This window comes from Pinus tabuliformis, chromosome Q (genome assembly GCF_031772625.1).
Source record: "Pinus tabuliformis cultivar Carrire ecotype Pingquan chromosome Q, CPIR1, whole genome shotgun sequence".
In the NCBI taxonomy this organism is placed as follows: Eukaryota; Viridiplantae; Streptophyta; class Pinopsida; order Pinales; family Pinaceae; genus Pinus; species Pinus tabuliformis.
This window is the reverse complement of record NC_142296.1, coordinates 1,300,212,296-1,300,232,326: the sequence shown is the minus strand read 5'-3', so window position 1 is coordinate 1,300,232,326 and position 20,031 is coordinate 1,300,212,296. Positions and strand designations below refer to the sequence as shown.

Below are 20,031 nucleotides of genomic sequence, written 5' to 3'. Positions count from 1 at the left end.
GTCTGGTAATGCGAGCACTAGTGTCGAGCAGAAGTGATCTTTCAACTCTGTGAATGCCTTCTGTTGAGATTCGGACCAAAATAATTTTGCTTTCACTCCTCCCTTGGTGACTTGACTCAAGGGCCAAGTGATATGAGAAAATCCCAACACGAACCTGCAATAGAAGTTGGCAAGACCTAGAAAGCTGCAGAGCTCTATCAGAGTGGTTGGAGATGGCCAATCCCGAATGACTTGGATCTTGGCTGGATCCACATGCACCCCCTGTTCATCAATAATGTATCCTAGATACTGAACCTAGGTCATGCCAAAAGTAAATTTCTCCAAATTGGCACATAACTTGTGTTGTCGCAGTGTTTGGAGAACCTGTCAGATGTGGTGGAGGTGCTCTTCCCAATTTTGGCTGAAGATTAGGATGTCATCCATTAGCCTCATGAAGGTTGTAGGAGCATTTGTCAATCCGAAAGGCATAACCAACCACTCGAAAAGGCCCTTCTTGGCTTTGAAGGCAATCTTCCACACATCGGAGGTTTTGATTGGTACCTGGTGATATCCTGACTTCAAATCAATCTTGCTGAAATATTTTTCACCCTTCAGTTGGTCCAGGAGGTCATCAATCCGTGGGATTAGGTACCTATTATGGACAGTGATCTTGTTTAGTGCCCGATAGTCAATACAGAGTCTCTAAGTCCCATCCTTCTTCTGTACAACATGTTCGGGATCCCACAGGGTGATGAACTCGGACGGATGTGACCTTTCTACAACAGCTCCTGAATCTGCCTCTTGATTTCATCATTCTCTACAACAGAGCGTCAATAGATTGGTCCATTGGACAATAATGCACCTGGGGTTACATCGATGGAGTGCTTGATCTGACAGTGCAGAGGAACCCTGCAGGGGAGGTGAAGATGTCCTCGTACTCCTCAACGACCTTGTCCATCTGTAGTTGTCGTGCGGAGGGGCCCTGTCTCAAGGTCGTGGCCACTGTCTTCTTCTTTCCTTGAGGGCGTATCATCAGGAAAACAAATTTCCCGATTTTGGAAATGAGCTTACTACATTTTTTTGCAGTAACCAAAGAGATGGTGGTAGGCGGTGCTGCCTCCGATATCTTGTACAACTTATTTCCCAAAGTAACAATAACAGCACAGGGCCTTGATTCATACATAGCATGTCGCTTCCATAAGTATGGTTGTCCTAATAATACATCACAGACTTCAAGGGGAGAAATGTCACACGATACCTCATCCGTGAAGAGCTTGATGTTGTATGGAAGGCAACACTTCTGGCTCACGCGAAGATCACGTCCTTGGTGAAGCCACCCGATGGTGTACGGTTGTGGATGTGTTGTGGTCAGTAAGCCCAGTCGCTTCACGACCTCTGCCAAAATGAGGTTCTTTTGGCTCCTGCTATTGACAATGAACTGTAGCGAGGAGCCCTTTACCCACATCTGGGAGTGGAAGAGACGCTCCTCCTCCTCTGGATCTTCGGGTTCCTCCTTCTGGATATTCCTGGTGGCAACGGTGGCATTGGGCTCCTCATCGATAATCTACTTCCCTTTGTCATTTCCCTTGTCGGGTTCTAACTCAAAGTCGAAACATACATCCAATTCTAAAACCTTTAACTCGGCCACCAGTGACTACTTGGCCCGACACTCGCTTGTGTTGTGAGTGGAGCTCTTATGGAACTCACATCACTTTCCCGTGTCCTTTTTTGGCTTCGCAGTGTTGTTCTTTGCTTGCAGCTTTGGCGGGTTGTCTTGGGCCGCCCCACCTTGGATTTGTCTTTTGTTCTGCAGTTTGGGGGCACCTTTCCCTTGCTTCGGATTCACAAATCCAAAGTCTCACTTCTTCTGTTTAAACTTTTGCTCAACTTTGATGGAATGTTGGTATGCCATGCCGAAGGAGATGTTCAAGAATTATATTTCTTCCTGGATGTACTTGTGCAAGCAAACGTAGTATTTGAGTATCAAATGCTGCTCCGAATCCTTGATACCCAACTTTGTGCAAAGGGTATGGAAAATATTGGTAAACTCTAACATGTCTTGGTCCCTTCCCTGCCGTAGCGTGGTCCACTTTATGTATTGATCCTCATAGCTTCTGACAGGGTAGCACTGCTCCTTGATGGCATCCCGGAATGAATTCCAAGTGGGTGTGGCTAAAAATAGTGAGCTTGTACTTTCATGCTTCTGCTCATAGTAAGTTTCCCGCCAGTCCTTGACGTGGGGGGCTGCTTTGAGAAGAGCGAAAATAATCTTTTCCCGACTGGAAAAATCATGAATAGAAAAATAACCCTCTAGCAGATTTAACCATTTATCGATGACATTTGCGTCTATCTGACCCTCGAATATGGGGATTTCAAAATTAACTTGTACCTTAAACGGTGCACGGCGTTTCCATAGTAGCTGTTGGAAGACGATGCATCGCCCCTGGGTAGCCGCTGAAGGATCTGGGAAAAGTTGTCCATCATCGCGTTCCTTTGTCACTCGAGGGCTTCTTCGAGCAATATTTTGATAGGATCTCCTGCCCCCTCATCTTTCTTTTCATCCGCCATGGGAGGCAGTCAGGATTTGCAAGGCTGGTCTTGCAAAGGTTCAACCAGTTCAAGCCCTAACTCCTTATATCCCGACCTCGTTGGGGACATGCAAAGAAAAAAAAAGAAAAAGCAAACCGCTCTGATGCCACTAATCCGGATTTAAATAGGAATGAAATAAATTACAGAGATAACCATAAACACAGAGATGCAATGGAAATATACTTCATTTCATTAATGTAAAATACTGAAATATTCTTATAAAGCAGAAATGGAAATAAACCAGCGAGAGCGATGGTAGCTTATCTCTGAGAATAGATGTGGCGGCTACATGCCTCTCAATTGTGTTACAATGAGGCTCGAAGGCCTATTTATTGTTGAGAAACAATGGAAAACCCTAAACGTCCAAAAACCTAACCCTAGAAGATGAAACGCCAAATTGTAGGCCCCGTTTGGGTAAATTGGTACATCAACTTCCCGGGGTTGTAACTTTGGCATACGATCTATGTTTGACGTGCACACTATCTCGTTAGAAAGATCTATCCGAGAACTACAACTTTGGGAAGAGCAACATCAATATATGAACCCATGTTGCTCCCAATTTTCCCAAAAAATGTCGTTTAGGGCCTCAAAACGGCTCTGGAAGTTCACGACCTGAAAAACTGCTAAAAATAGTAAACTGTGCTACAATTAAGGAAACTGAAAAGCTGAAAGAAACAATGGTGGGGGTCCAAGTGGACTTGGCAGGTGGCCACTAATATCCACCTGGATCACCACCTTGGTGGGGACAATAATGTCATCTCTCTCTTTACCAACAAAGGAGGCCCCAGTTGACTTGGAGAAAAGGCATAAACATATTCATTAGTGCAATATGATACAAAATTGGTCATGTGGCCATTAAGTTCATATTTTCCTTCCAGAAGATAGCATATGCACTAGGTTCCAGACTGAAAACATTTTGAGATTTAGCCCCATCATGCAGGTACAAACATAAGCCATGTGTCTCTGGAAATCCATGCAATAGTAACACAGTGGGACCTGTAGATCAACTTGACAATAAAATTGGTTTAATTTTGTTATTCATAATAGAATAAAATTACAAAACCCATTATGTTAGTTTTTTTCAATCAATTTTAAATATTAGTTTAATTAGTTTAACTATCTAACTAAAAACATATATACAAAGATTAAAAATACAAGTTAAACCCTAGGCATATTGTTATGAATCTATCCCACTTGAAAAATACAGGTATTGAAATACCATTCCAGGGAGATCCACACTTGTGACAAACATCTTCCCTCTATGATTATATATGTAAAGCAACTGGATTTTTCAGTGGTACAAAGGAAAATACTTAAGATAACAGTTTGTTTGGGATGAGAATTAGTACTAATCCAATCTCTATAACGTGTAAATTAATCTCTCCAACTTGAACTAGGTTGTGTTGTATTTTTTCCATTGTTGAATATTAGATGATACTGCGCAAGCATAAGGGATGAGAACATATAAAGGACGGAAAATTATTTCAATTCCAATTGCAATTTTGAAGTGGTGTGTGTACATGTTTTGAAGTGGCATAACTAAATGTAGAAATAAAAATAAAAACAAGTGAAAGTGGGCAAATAGAGCTCCAAGAATACTCGTATAAGAGAAAGAAAACTCTGTCAATTTTCCCAAAAAAATCCACAAACTCCCCATTATCAGCAAAAAATCCACAAACTCCCCATTATCAGCGAGTCCTACAACGATGATCTGTACAACAATTCAAAACCCACCAAGGATAGAACTTGGGTATGCAACAAGCCTCGTTAATAAAATCGTTGTTCGAGAATAAAACAATCTATCATTAGAAATATATGTTTCTAAGGTGAAGAAATTTTGAATTGAAGACTTACTCTACCAACGATTTTCGTGAAAAAATCCACAAACTCCCCTTTATCAACAAGTCCTACAGCGATGATCTATACAACAATTCAAAACCTGTTGAAAATGGCAACAAGAAATGCTAAAAATAGAATTGCTATAAATAGCATTTCAGGATATACTCCAACTCTGTTGGAAATAACAAAAAATAGAAATGCTAAAAATATCATTGCTATAAATAGCATTTCAAGATAGATTCCAATTTTAATTAGTCCCTGAATTAAAATTGAAAATTAAAATTTGAATTTGGTCTCAGTAGTTGTTTGAAAAATAATTAATTAATTCATCTTGAGTTAATTAGTTGTAGGAAATCAAACATGAAGTCTATGTGAAGACATGCAACAGTTTCTCCATTGATTGAGGAATTTGTCCCTTGATTAAGGAGATCAAGATGAGTTGTACTTTGAGTTGTAATTAGTTAGCTCAGTTAACTGAGTTAAGCCCAGTTAGATTAGTTCTAATAGTTTGTAGAATTAATTGTGAGTTCAATTAGTTAATGCTTGCATGCATGTAACTGTTGCACTTCAGATAACTAAATATTCTCTCATAAATAACTCATACGTGTCAGTTCAGTTAGAGAACCAGTTGAGATTATAGGAAGGGACAGTGTACTATCAGTTGGAGGAATTTTCCTATATAGGAAACTCATCCATGCAGAAGGAATTATCTCCTTCAGGTTTGTGCAGTTTTTTGAGCCAAGTGAGCAGTGTGAGGTGGGAATTCACACAAGTGGAAGCACTGGACCCCAAAAAAAATTGCACAAGGAAATAGGAGGCTTGGAGGGCAGAGGAAAAGGTTTGTCAGAAGCCTTTGACTGTCTATGAGTAGCAGAGGGATTGTACTGAGATATGGATAGCTTCTGAGCTAAGGCTTTGTGTAATCTGAACATATTTCCACTTGTATGATATTACAGAGATTGGGGTTTTTAGCTGAGGCTTTCCCCAAAGTATTCTTCTGTGTTCATGTGTGATTGCCTTCTCATTCTCAGTTATATGTGTTCTTATTGATCTTTCTCATATTCGATTAAGCTTCCACAAAGTTTGTTGTAGAAGTAGATCTTGTATTTTGCTTTAGTATATTGCATAATCTGTTGATCTACAGTGGGAATTTCTACATGGTATTGGAATGAGGTTTTGTAGAAAAAGTTCTACATGGTATCAGAGCAAAGGAGATCAGTGCTATGAATGATATACAAAGAAGAGAAATCGAAGTAAAAAACAAATTGGGTCGCGAGTTTGCAGAGCGGATTTAAAAAAATTTGTGCAAAATTTTCAAAATCAAATAGCAGATCTAGATTCTTTGCGAAAAAATACCCAAATTCAAAAAAAAAATCAGTTGAATCGGAGTTTATATGAGGGAGATATCGCTGATTTAAAATCAGCTCTTTTTCCAGAAAATTTCGTGACGACGGGAAAGATGAAACAGATTGGTGTGCTAACCAAGAACTTGTATGATCTTGAGGTTCAAGATGCATGCAAAGCCTTGAGGAGCAAGGCAACTGTTGGAGACTTGGTAGTTGAGAGGGAGAGTACACTACCTCTCAACATGGAGCACCAGAAGAAATCTCAAACAATTGTGGAGGAGCAACAATTGGTGAAGCACCTTCAGGAGGTTGTGGAGTAGCCACAACTAGAGAAGTCGAGAGGAGATCGAGTAGAGACATCTACTCATGCAGAGACCTCCAGTAGGGGGAAATTTCGAGCCAAGTGGGCAAAGGGATCACATGCATCCATACTTCCAGGTAGGAGGTGGGGTGATGTGGAGTGATCGTCCCAAGAAGGCTGGAATAGGGGCAGGATCATCGAGGTACCCAACCTCTTTGATTATACCTTTCTATGGGAGCCCTAATGAAGAGTAGCAGGACTGGCTGAGTGGGTAGACACAGATGTGAATGGAGCGGCAGAGAGAGCTACAGTGCAGGAGTCCCAAGACTGTGCAGAGCTAGCAAGCTGCAATGGGAGAGGCACATGAGTGTTGCACCAGTGCAGGATGGCACAGAGAGGTGTGCAACGGTGCGAGATGCATGGAGTGTTGCAGCAGCTCAGAGGTCAAAGAGGGAGCACTTGTCAGCGGCAGATGGAGCTTCAGCATCAAAGGGTGTTTCTAGCCCAACTAGGAGGTCAGTTGGGAGATCAGTTACTTACTTCTCAGTAACTAAGTTGCAGTGCAACAGTGGACAGCATGATGCAACATGATGAGATGAGGTTCAGTGCAGATGCAGTGCTGGGAGATAGGACCAGCAGCAGCATGGATGCAGCAGGAGGAATCAATGTGATTGATGCAGTCAGAGATCAACGTGATAGAGGCTAGAGCAGTTAGACACTGAAGAGCACAGAGGTGCAGAGTTTTCAGTTGACATAGGCAATAGCAGTCAGAGACTTCGATGACAAAGGCATCAATCTGATTCAGGTTGGATATTTTTTGTGTTCCTAGAGTTGCTGGAGCAACAACACTTGGGAGAAGTGTTGCATGCAGAACATTCCAAAGGTTCACGATCAAGTTTGAGTTGAATGCCTTTCTTGTTGAGAGGGAGTGTTGAAAATGGCCACAAAAAATGCTAAAAATAGCATTTATATAAATAACATTTCAGGATATACTCCAACTCTGTTGGAAATAGCAAAAAATAGAAATGCTAAAAATAACATTGCTATAAATAGCATTTCAAGATAGATTCCAATTTTAATTAGTCACTGAATTAAAATTGAGAATTAAAATTCAAATTTGGTCTCAGTAGTTATTTGAAAAATAATTAATTAATTCATCTTGAGTTAATTAGTTTAGGAATTCAAACATGAAGTCTATGTGAAGACATGGAACAGTTTCTCCATTGATTGAGGAATTTATCCCTTGATTAAGGAGATCAGGATGAGTCGTACTTTGAGTTGTAATTATTTAGCTCAGTTAACTAAGTTAAGCCCAGTTAGATTAGTTCTAACAGTTTGTAGAATTAATTGTGAGTTCAGTTAGTTAATGCTTACATGCATGTAACTGCTGCACTTCAGATAACTGAATATTCTCTCATAAATAACTCATGCATGTCAGTTCAGTCAGAGACCCAATTGAGATCAAAGGAAGGGACAGTGTACTATCAGTTGGAGGAATTTTCCTATATAGGAAACTCATCCATGCAAAAGGAATTATCTCCTTCAAGTTTTTGCAATTATTTCTGAGCCAAGTGAGCAGTGTGAGGTGGAAATTCACACAAGTGAAAGCACTGGACCCTAGAAAAAACTGCGCAAGGAAATAGGAGGCTTGGAGGGCAGAGGAGAAGGTTTGTGAGAAGCCTTTGACTATCTATGAGCAGCAGAGGGATTGTACTGAGAGCTGGATAGCTTCTGAGCTAAGGCTTTGTGTAATCCAGACATATTTCCACTTGTATGATATTACAGAGATTGGGGTTTTTAACCGAGGCTTTCTCCAGAGTATTCTTCTGTGTTCATGTGTGATTGTTTTCTCATTCTCAATTACATGTGTTCTTATTGATCTTGCTCATATTCGATTAAGCTTCCGCAAAGTTTGTTGTAGAAGTAGATCTTGTATTTTGCTTTAGTATATTGCATAATCTGTTGATCTACAATGGGAATTTCTACAAAACCCACCAAGGATAGACTTTGGGTATGGTTATGCAAAAATCCTCGTTAATAACAATGTTGCTTGAGAATAAAGCAATCTCTCATTAGAAATATATGTTTATGAGGCGAAGAGATTTTGAATTGAGGAGTTACTCTGCTTAAATAAGGGTTTATGATTTCCAAAGGTTTTCTTGAAGACATACGCAAGGTCGATGGTGACAAGTTAGGATACAAACTATTTAAAACACTCAAGTCCCAATCAATAACAAAATCAAAGAACTCCAACAAGTAATTGTCAATCAAAATTTTGCTTATTGGAATTTTTATTTATTTATTTATTTATGATAGAAATTGAAGTATTTTTTGTTAATAATATTTTTTGAAGTGTTACTCATCATCTCCATATTAAGTACCAAAGGAATTGCACATATCTCTTAAAATGAAACATACAAATCTCTCCCCCTCTCGATATATATATATATATATATATATATATATATATATATATATATATATATATATATATATATATATTCACTTTTCTTGCACGTATTTCCTAAAATGAAATATATAAAACATTATATATATAATCATTTACTTTACTTCTTCAAAGCAAAAAAATGTGAAACAAAAAATATACAACATTTCAAAGCAAAACGTATAATATTTCATAGAATGGAAAAGAGAGGGCTACAAATTTTGAAGAGTACATTCTTATAAGATGATAAGAGTGGGAACTTATCTAAATTTTGATTATACTTGAACTGCAGAATACAACTGGTGGATTTTTGTCACGATTGGAAGTCCGAATGAATGGTAAGAAAGGTTGAGGGCTACAAATTTTTAAGAGTACATTCTTATTTCATAGAACGGAAAAGAGAGGGCTACAAATTTTTAAGAGTACATTCTTATAAGATGATAAGAGTGTGAATTTATCTGAATTTTGATAATACTTGAAGTGCAGAATACAAGTGTGTTAGAAAATTATATATTACAGAGCAATGGAACACATAAAATATATTGCAGAAATATAAACATAGAAAATGCATAAAATAAGGGAGACACATATATACGTGGTTCACCCAATTTGGGCTACATCCATGGAGAAACAACCAGTCTTTCCTTTTATATTATCCAACAAACTGAAGAGACACAACCTACAGCAAATCTGTTGTGATTCCCTCTTCGCTCTCACACAATATCCTCTCTCTTTCTCACTCAAAATATAGATCTACATAGACGCAATACAATTGCCTCGTATATAGCGAGGGGTTGCCTTCTAAGGAAAAAAACCCTAAATTAAACATAACTTCTACCATCAGATCTCCGCCTAATGAACGGCCCAGATTGACTACGAAATTACAACATTTTACAAGGCAATTTTACATCTATTTTTAACTTCGGGGGCACTGCCCCCGATCCCTCGCCAGGGGGGGGCTCCCAAAGATCACAGCTGCCCCCCTGGACCCCCCTTGAAGCGCAAATATTACGGGCGACATTGCCTCCACATTACGAACTGGGGTCCAATGTGGTGATACCTCTGAATAAAGAAGATAATCAGGCTCCACACCCAGCAAACTGGTGGATTTTTGTCACAATTGCAAGTCCGAATGAATGGTAAGAAAGGTTGACTTATTCAAAGCAGGGAAATAAGGGATGGATCACTAAGACACTTTATTGCTATCATTCTAATCCATTGGACTTCTGATTGATATTTAATAGATGGAGAATGTAATATTCTAATCACTCTTACTTATGGTTGATATTTAATAGATGGAGAATAAGGAAAAACCAAGTTTAAAGACTAACAAAACATGGAGGAATTGTGTTGAGGATGTTTCCAGTACCATGATGTTGAATTACAAATAAAAGAAACAATGCCATCTTTTTACTGTGGGTATAGCCAGGTGGGATCATGAAAATTGATTAATTAATACAACAGGGTCATGTAGGGATGGATCACTAAGACACTGCAGATCTCATTATTGGCATTAGCAGAGAACAAAAGCAGTGTAAGTTTCAAATCATTAATTCTGAGTAGATTTCAACATCCAACTAATATTAATATAATTAGCATTACTGGTAGCTCTTAAATCTCTTGAAAATTGCAATCCAGATAAAAAAAATACCATATCATTGAAGTAATTTAATGATATGTAATTAAAATAAAGATGCACGAAGATATCATATCATTGAAGTAATTAAGATGCACTATTTGTAATTTACATAAGATAATCTTGAAATTATACAGGTTGCAGATTTCGATATGTAGTGATATGGAGCAAAGCCAATCACCCATCATTGAATACATGGAATGCTCCCTATAAGTAATGCCTAAATGGAACTACATAGACTCGATTTCAAATATTCCTTCCATAAAAAAGATCAATTGTAAGGTGATGCCCACCTTAAGGGTATTTTGTTATAGTCAAACAAAGGTAGAGGTTTCCTATCTGATTCTTTGTATCTTGATTCGTTGTATCTTGTGTGTGATTTTATATTCAAATCTATTGAGGTACTTAATAGATAGTACCTTGGATAACACTTTCCTCACAAAGAGTGGGTGTTAGAATTTTACCTATGTTACTCTAAACGTGTTCATCCTTCAACAACACAACAATACACTGCAATATCCCCTAAACAAAGAAGCATACCCAGCAGCAGCCTTAGCCTGTGTGCAGATGGGTAAAAGGTGTAGTCAAAATTAGAATCAGCATGGCGTAAAAGTGATGGTAGATTTTACATTTCTGAAATTATTTCTCCTTGAGAATTACTTCGTCTCAGCAGATTCGTGGAACCTGCACCCTCCAAGTCTGTAGAGTCTTGGGATCTGTGCAACAAATTGTAATTAATGTGAATGTACAACAACATTAAAATACATGTGTCAGTTATAATCATCTTATAGATGTTGTATGCATGTATGTTTAAGAGTGTTTTCCAGGATTAGAGCCATATAGGAAAAATAGAAACAAAATATATCTATATATAACATAAAGTCCTTAATAAGAAAAAATATCATGACACATTCTGAATTCAGGATTTTTCACTGTCTCTACAGCATCTAGATTTAACCATCTATTGTTGCTATTTGACTGCCCCACCCATTGGGTAATTTTGTTCAGTAGTACACGTCTCCTAAAAAGCCATTTATGAACCCTATGGGAATCTCCTTGACTTTTCCCAGAATCTTCCGAGGACCTGACTATTCTCAAACCTTTGTCAAAGGCCTTCTCCAAGAACCCTGTAAACCAGTTTTCAGCTTCGATTTTAACCTGCTTTGCAAGTGCTATTATGTGGAACAGTTGTTCTTTCTCTTTGAGTCAGGCACATTAACAGGTTGTCGTTCTGTGGGGACTGGTGGTTTCCCGTGAAACCTTTGGTCTGAGATTTATGTCGATCTCAATTTATTTGAACCCAAATTTAGATTGTGATTATTTTCTAATATTAGGTTGTCATCATTTTCGTTACATTCTGTCAATGTCCTTGATAAATTTTATTGACCTAATGGTCTTTTAGCAAATATAGAAGGAATTAACCTCAAGTGAAAAGACCTCCTAATGAGCCTTTGTTAGCATCTTCAGATGCCCTACCCAGACAGCTTTTCACCCTTCTCAATGTTGATTCTTCCACAGCTGTATGGTGTTTTAACTCAGGGTTAACAGGGCAATTCTTCATATCACTTGACAAGGTTGTTTCTATCCATGCCGCAGCAGAAGCCCACATCCCTGAGTAGTCTGACATTTTTCTTTGACATCTGAAGCCTCGCCTCTATCAATAGGCATACTTTTAGTCCACGATTTCATATCAACAACGAACTTAGATACCCGCCCATGTAAATCCATGAAACTTTCTATAGAAGTTTCAGGAGCTTCGGGTTTTGCTGAAGAACAGAGTTCAGCAAGGTTCCTGAATCCGGGACAAAGAACTTTTAGTGAACCTCTGTGCAAAACATCTTTACAACGATAAAATGAAGTTTACAACACTCGTAAAAATGACATGAGTAATACAAGATCCAAGTATCCCAAACAAAACCCAGATGACATAACAATTAAAGGATCAGAAAATTACAATATATCATTGCTCCTTGCAAACTAAAAGATAGAAAAAAGATCCTATCTGAACTCTGACGGACAAACCCAGTAATACCTTGTAGTCAGAACCTTACCTCCTTCCAGGACCGACCTGGTATGACCTTATAGTCAAAATCTAACCGACTTCGTTCAATCTTTTCAGGATAAGCATAATCTATATGAATTAAATTAAATAACAAAATAATTTAGGAATCTCGGCGAAATTCTCCAACGCTCTAAGCTACAGCACTGAAAAAGACCATTTAAAAGAACCTGTTTCATTAATCTACACAGAAAATTTAAAAACAACATATCTTTTCACTATCAATATACTGACCTCACAATCTGAGCCATTGTTTCCGTCATAGAGGCTATCTGCAATGCTTCCAATGCATCTAGGTAAGCTTCGTCCCACCTCTGCAAAGCTTCCTGTGCATTTTTCATTTATTAGTCATCAAGGTTTCTCAAACCCTCTGTGCATCCAACAAAAATTCATGAGCAAACTAATCATGTATGAAAGGACTTAAGGCATGCAGTAAAACTTTCTGTGACTAAATGCACCCTCTATAACATACGTCCAACAAAACCCACAACCAATATCAAGGAAACCTTATGGTATCCAACAAGAATTGGTGATGAGCACCTTTCACTCATACATAACGGCTTTGCAAGCCCTCGTTGCACCAAACAAGAATTTGTGACAAGACTAATCATCCATAAAAGGACTTAAGATATCCAGTAGAACTTTCTCTGTTACCAATAGACCCTATAAGCATACCTCCAACAAACCTCACAACTGATATCAATGTTTGACAAAACCTCATTGTACCCAACAAGATTTGCTGAGCACACCATTCATTCATAAAGGGAATTACACACTCAATATAACTTTCTCTGTTACCAAATAATCCCTCAAATGACACCTCCAACAATCCCCATGATGAAAATATATTTTTTTTGCCAAATCAACCCTTAAATGAGACCTCCAACAAAGCCTAGACGAAAGTAAATTTTATAGCAGATAAAACATCAAATGAAACCTCAAACAAACCCCAAGAAAAAAAATTATAAATAAATCCTCGAACGACATCATCGATAAATCCTGTGATTAATTTCTTTTTTCCAACGAAACCCTTGAATTGATATCAAATAAACCCCAAAACTAAAATAGTTTTTGTCGGAAAAACATCCTCAAATGATATCAGCGACAAACCCCATAATAAAATATTTTTCTTCAAAATAAATCCTCAAATGACATCTCTGATAAACGCAACACTAAAATAATTTGCCCCTGTATTACTGCACAAATTTATTTATTTTTTGTCTAAGAATCCTCCCCTATAAAGATAATGCAGGTCTCCTTACAACATTCACAACTCGCACAGGTGACACGACCCATGAAAGGTGAAACATGCCTTTGGAGAGCAAATTCAAGACTAAACTAATTTTGCCCTGTATTGCTGCGGAGGCCCTTTTTCGATTTTTGGAAGCTTTCTTACGAGGAACACTCCTTCTAAGACTCTCACTCACAGCTTGCACAGCTGAGACAAGTCATACAAAGTAAAATATGTCTATAAAAAATTTAAACCTCGATGAGGAATATTATCCCCTCCGCTTAACCGTAAATCCAAAACCCGGTTAAGGGTCCCGAGTATCCTTACTAACATGTCAAATATTAAAATTCTCTCAACCCTAAAAGAAAAAATCACATACCTTTCCCAGGGCTGCTAGCTTCTCCAGCAAAATTGTGTTGAAACCCTCCCCAGCCATGTTTCCATTATGATCAGAAACATCATTTTTCCATCCTGATCTCTCATTAGATCCAAGGCATGGCCTCACATGAATTGTAGAATTATTTTCCTGCAATACCAAATATAAAACGTTACGCCCACTTCAATAATTCCCAAAAACCCATTATAAACGAGATAGACGAAATACCTACAGCAGCAGATTGCGAAATATTAGATATTTCCCAACCCTTAACATCTTCACCATTGTTATTTCTCAAAACCTTCGAATTCGCTCTAAAGAGCCTGTTGATAGAAGACCTAACTCAAAAGCCCCTGCCTACTCTGGACAACAACAAAGACCTCAAATAATCCTTGCTCGAACTGACAACATCACAGCACAACGACGACCAGGATAGAATCAACAACTTCTTGGCAGCTATCTCAGACTCCCACATGCTGCGCCTCTGCAAGCCCTTCTCGATCGATTTAGGCCCTGAATTCAAAACCACCACCTGTTTTTCATTCTGATGAATGACGATCAAATCCTGGAGACTCTCGATGAACGGGTGCCTGCCTTGCAGAGGCTTGACACCACGAAAGACGGGGACAGGGGACCCGGGTTCGAGCTTGTTGACATAGCGCCGAGTTAGGGCAAGGGCGAGGACTCCACTCCGAGAATCACATGTAAAGCCTAGAGAGAGCAAGGGCGAGGTCTCCACTCCAAGAAGCACCTGTAAAGCCGAGCGAGGGAAAGGGCAAGGGCGAGATCTGCTGGGTCACATTCTTATCATTTGTAATTAAATTTCTAACTAATTTAATACCGTACTGTACCAGTCGAATCAATCAGATGGCTAAAATTATTTTAATCGTCTAACACTTAAATCAAAGGCTCAGAAATGTACACATAACCTAATAGAAAAGTTGATTTCAGAGAAAAACGCCTTACATAATTATTTATATTGATAATTTTTTTTATTAAATTAAAAATAATAAAATTATTTATTAGAAAATAAATAGCTATAATCTTTTATCAATTAAATTTTTAATTATTTTAAAATATACCTTATTTATTCTTATTAGTCCCTGCCTGGGACTAATAGCGATCGATTCAGCGTTGACGGCGTATTAATTTTTTGTTTGACCAAAAATATTGATGTGTATCACAATTTTAACCAAAGTTTTCATGTTAAAAAATAATATGAAATTTATTATGTAATTGTTGATTGGCCAACAAAATTGAGGGTCTTATTGCGGGCTTCGCAGGTTTCAAGACGGGTAAAAGTAAGATATCCTAAGTTTTGGTAGCTCTTCTGCATGTCCTTGCGGCAAACTTTTCTGATATCCAAAGTTTTCAGGTGCAAAAGATATTCAACTTTTCTGCTATCCAAGGTTTTCTCATGCAAAAGATTTTTATATCCAAACTAAATATTCTGGTGCAAAAGATTTTTATATCCAAACTAAATATAATTCACTGAAAATTTTTATATCCAAACTACATATAATTCACTGACACGAACTTTGCCACATGGCTATCTGCATGCTGAAGCTCTAGTGGGCTTTCTGCATGCGGCAGCTCTGGTGCTATCTGTAGGTGAGCAAGTTGATTTCTCATTATGAGTCATTGTTCTCATGTAGGCCGCGCCCTTCTGGTTTCTTTTATAAGCAAGGTACTTCGATAATATGACATATAATCTCTAGGTTCTGGACCAGGGTTTTGACCATGAGGCCAAGACTGTGTTCTGTGTTTTCTCGCAATTGCTAGAGTTGGATTGTGGCTGTTTTTTTAATCATGGTTTGTTCCCAATTTCTGATTGATCTTTCTAGAGGTGCAGAAATGTTCTTTTCCTTTATTTTCCCCGCAAATTGTATGGCATTATTATTGCTGCTTTGTCAATGGTGCTCAATCACGCAGATTTGTAATATGCCCTTGTATGTTTTCTTGATAAATTGAGGTAGTCCTGCAACTATTTGTAGGTGCACCTACTGTGAGTGTTTTTGCAATCTGTATGCTGATTAAGCGTGAACATTTACTTTAGAAATTGTGATTGAAAAAACATGGCAGTCTCACTGGTGTGGTGTCAGTGGGGGTCAAATTCAGTTCACAATACATTCTTTGGAGTAAATGCAGGTATGTAATCTTCCCTCATGTTTTCTAGATAACAGCTTTGTTTTTGGACACAATCCTGCAATACTTGCAGGTACCTACTGTTTTTTTGAGTTTTTGCAATCTGCGCATGATGATCAAGAGTACCTACTGTTTTTTTGAGTTTTTGCAATCTGCGCATGATGATTAAGAGTATTCCCTCAATCAAAGCATACATTTTCTAAATTTGAGAGTCTAATTTTGTGTTCATCAATTGTTGAAAAACTGTCTGTGCCACAAGCTGCAAAAAAAACAGCTAGTAGAGATCTCTAGTCACTATTTAGATCAATTAACGGTGACCCATGAAAATAGCTACATGATTACTATAAGAATTTTAGCTCCAAAGAGCTACATATTACATACAATTTCTAGAACCTTGGAAACTTTGTATCTGTAAACGAACCACCTTCTAAATCGATTCTCTTGTTGGTAAGATTTCCATATTATCTGGGTGAATGAAATGAAACAGAGCAGCAGTGTTATTCAAGAGAAATCAAATTTATACCTTCCAAATCCATTCTTGTGTGTTTAAGACTCATATTTCATGTGTCGATGAAATGCAATGGAGAAACATTGTTATTCAAGAGAAATCAAATTTCATAATTCATTCATATTTCCCTGAGTGGTACGAAACTTGAATATACAGAGGTCCATTTTGGAATCCGAGAGTTAAAATTCTAAGGTTTGGACTGTTGGAATTTCAACAGTTATCCTGAAATCTTTAAGAGCCATATATTTACAAAAGGCATTCCAAAAGTGGGACGTACTCTTTCTGGAGGTGATTATTTAACATGTAAAATGCATTCTGACTAAAACTTGCCTCACTCTAATCTTAGACAAACGTGAATGTCGACAAACTTAAATTTCCATACTATTTTGTTCTCCTTGCTAAACCTTTTGAAGGCTTACGCCAAACCGAAATTCCTACCACATGCTTTGGGAGAGAAATCTTTGTAAAAGAAACGAAAATATTTCCTCATTTTCCAAGTTTACATCCTCAATTGATAGATTTTTTTTTGATTTGGTAAGGATTTTGTCACCTATTTACTCTTACAATGTCTAAAGGTAACTCGCTTCAGCATTGGTTATTGGTGTTATTTATGGGTGACTAGAAGTTTATTACTCATTTATAATTTTCTGTTAGTTGACAGACTTTATATTAAGATCAAGTTTATGTCAGTCAGTTGTGCTTTTATGTTAGTTAATGGATATTTACGTAAAGTCCTAGTTATCCCACACGCAAAAGACAGAAGCCAAAGGGGGACCATTACCTATAAACAGGCTTTTAGGTATTAGAGTAGTCATTTTGGGAATGAGTTATTATAGGTAGTCTGTAAGAAACTATTGTTGGCCAAGTACGATCCTGAGTTGGTGACAATTTGAAAAATAAAGCTGGATCTGTTCACTGATATCTGCTATCAGTGCCAGTGCTGAAATATTGTTTCAATTACTGCTGTTATTACTGAACTTATTGCTGTTACCGCTTATTTTCCCTGTTGTTTACTACTATTAGTGCCATATTAGTTTCAGATGTATTAGTTTCCAGGTTCCATATATCTGCTGCTAGTTTTTTCAGTTATTAAAATTAGATTCCAAATTAGGTTAGGCTAAAAAAAGCTTTGGGATAAAGTTTCAGTAGAAAAAAGGAATTGCAGAAATATATGCCCATTTTCTTAGTTTGACATCCTCAATTGCTGGTTATGAATCTCATTAATATAAATTGTATTATCTTAGTTTGACATCCTCAATTGCTGGTTATGAATCTCATTAATATAAATTGTTATAATACAGTATTAATTAATGATGTACCTTTTAAAAATATTAATTAATTTCACATGATATACAATGCTGGTTATGTGCTTTTATTTTTGGCCATAAGGGTATAACCTTTAGTTTTTTGGTTTGTTACAGTTTGTTGTAAAATAGTTTGATGCAGCAATGGAGGAGTGGCAGAAATAGAGACTCCTTTCATTTGAGCTTCCCATCTTCAGCTATAAGCATGCAGGTTATAATCCCAGGTGATGTTATTCAGTGAGATGTCCTACATAACCAACAATGGAGGTATTGTTTTATTTTCGTTTGATTCTTTTCAAATCATAAGTCTGTCAAAAATTTTAACATGCAATTAGAATTTGTCAGGTTTATATTGACAGGGTTTTTGTTGTTGACTCGCATTGCAGAGAGGAGTAAACCCCTTTAAATATTTGGCGGTGGCGCTCGTTCATGCTCCAAATTCTTATTGAGATTTCCCTGAGTAATATTAAGAGATTTTCATGGTTGATTCCCAGTAGTTGAAAAGGTAGCTGAGAAAACCCTTTTTATAAAATATTTGTATGTTCCATTTTTCTGCTCAGTAAGATTCACTTATGAGTGTCGGGTTTTTATTGTGTATTGAGGACTCCAGTGAAAATGAAAATAAAACCAGTTTTAACCAATTTATTGTGGTATGATGTTAATGTGTGATTTTTAACGAGTTTTACTAGATTGATTTTCGTATGTGTTTACTTATTTTATGTGTGGTTGTTGGAGGCATTTACCGCATTGTTGGTTTAGTACCGTTAATTTAAATTAAAATGTATATTATTTTTAATTTAGATTGAAATTACAGTGCCATTGCCATTGATTCATTTAGTTGTGTTTTAATTTTTAATTTATTAAAATAGATTTAAGTCTATAAAAATAGAATATTATAATTTTTTTAAGTGTATAAAATTACAGAAGCTGTAATTTTACAGAAAAAAGGGCTAGAATAACATTCTTTTGTGCATCCATGTTACTGAATTATAAATATTTATATAAATTCACTGTCAATCTTCTTTCTTGGTCAGGGTCAATAAGAAACTTTCTGCAATGTAATAATCGGGCGTCATACTGTTTTTAATATTATACTTGCATGGCTTTCCCGCTTTTCTTTCTTTGAGTTTTAAATAGTTATTTATGGCTTCCCGTCATCATCGCTGCCTTTTATTTCATAATATGGTAATTGTTTCTAAAGAATCTAAATAAGTTTCCTAAAATACAAACACAGAGAAAGATTGGTATACTTTATGGACTGGTTATAATTCGCTTTAAACCAACGATTTATATAGTATATAAACCTGTGTAGTATAACAATCCATATGACCTATACATTACACTTCAAATAATTTTAAATACATACATTTATATAGATCATTGTATGAAGTACAATTTTATATGGATCCTTGCATGAAGTACAATTTTCATTCATTTTCCTTGTTTATATTATAAGGCTGAAATGGTTTCCGTTATAAATCAGGGCAACTAGACTGCTGTTATCTGGATCTTGTTATTTGGATCTAGTTTTGGTGTTGGTCACGGTTAATAAGAAATGTTTCTGCAATGGAATAATTGGGTGTCGTGCTGTTCTGTTTTTAATATTATACTTATCTGTTCAATTTTTCTTTCTTGGAGTCTTAAAATACCTATTTATTTATTTATTTCCATTTGTAATACAGAAGGTCTAGTAGGTCTAGTATAGTTTATGGATTGGTTGTAATCGCTAAAGTTAACGATATAAACATGTGTTACTCTCTAAGAACAAATTTAAATACACTTTTATGTAGATCATTGTATGAAGTTCAATCTTCATTAATTTCAATTGTTTATATTATAAGGTTTAAATGCTTTCTGCTATATTGTTTTTTGGGGTGCTGATTTCGAATTAATTAATTTATTGTTAAAAGATTTATATCACTAGTTAAACTTATATTATCATGATAAAAAAAATTATATCGACAAATCATTCATATAATTATATTATAAAAATATTTAATATGAACATTAATGTGGGTTTAAGTAATTTTAATTATATTATAATTTTTTTTTTCTTGAGTATTCAATAGGATTCCAATAGTTCAATATATCACTTAGATTGAGGGGGAATTGAAGTGAAATCCTAAATAGAGAAATTTGAATCGCAATGACCGATTGAAGTAGGCTAAAAGACATAATTATTCTATTTTAATTTTCACTAATTTGAAACACAATTATTTTATTTTAATTTATATTAATTTTTTTTTTCAGGTTTCGCAGGACTATATCTTCA

General features: G+C 36.6%; 2 long non-coding RNA genes across 2 annotated transcripts; one reads left to right on the top strand and one right to left on the bottom strand.

Annotated features, from left to right (window-relative positions):
* Positions 1-11,104: 11,104 nt before the first annotated feature.
* Positions 11,105-14,565, bottom strand: LOC149224593 (uncharacterized). The gene is made up of 3 exons (XR_016249087.1): positions 14,035-14,565; positions 13,806-13,952; positions 11,105-12,521 (listed from the first exon to the last, which is right to left on the bottom strand). It is a non-coding gene; the product is annotated as an uncharacterized LOC149224593 (long non-coding RNA).
* Positions 14,566-15,813: 1,248 nt separating this feature from the next.
* On the top strand, positions 15,814-18,337 carry LOC149224592 (uncharacterized). Its single transcript, XR_016249086.1, has 3 exons — positions 15,814-15,950; positions 17,877-18,026; positions 18,146-18,337. It is a non-coding gene; the product is annotated as an uncharacterized LOC149224592 (long non-coding RNA).
* Positions 18,338-20,031: the final 1,694 nt, after the last annotated feature.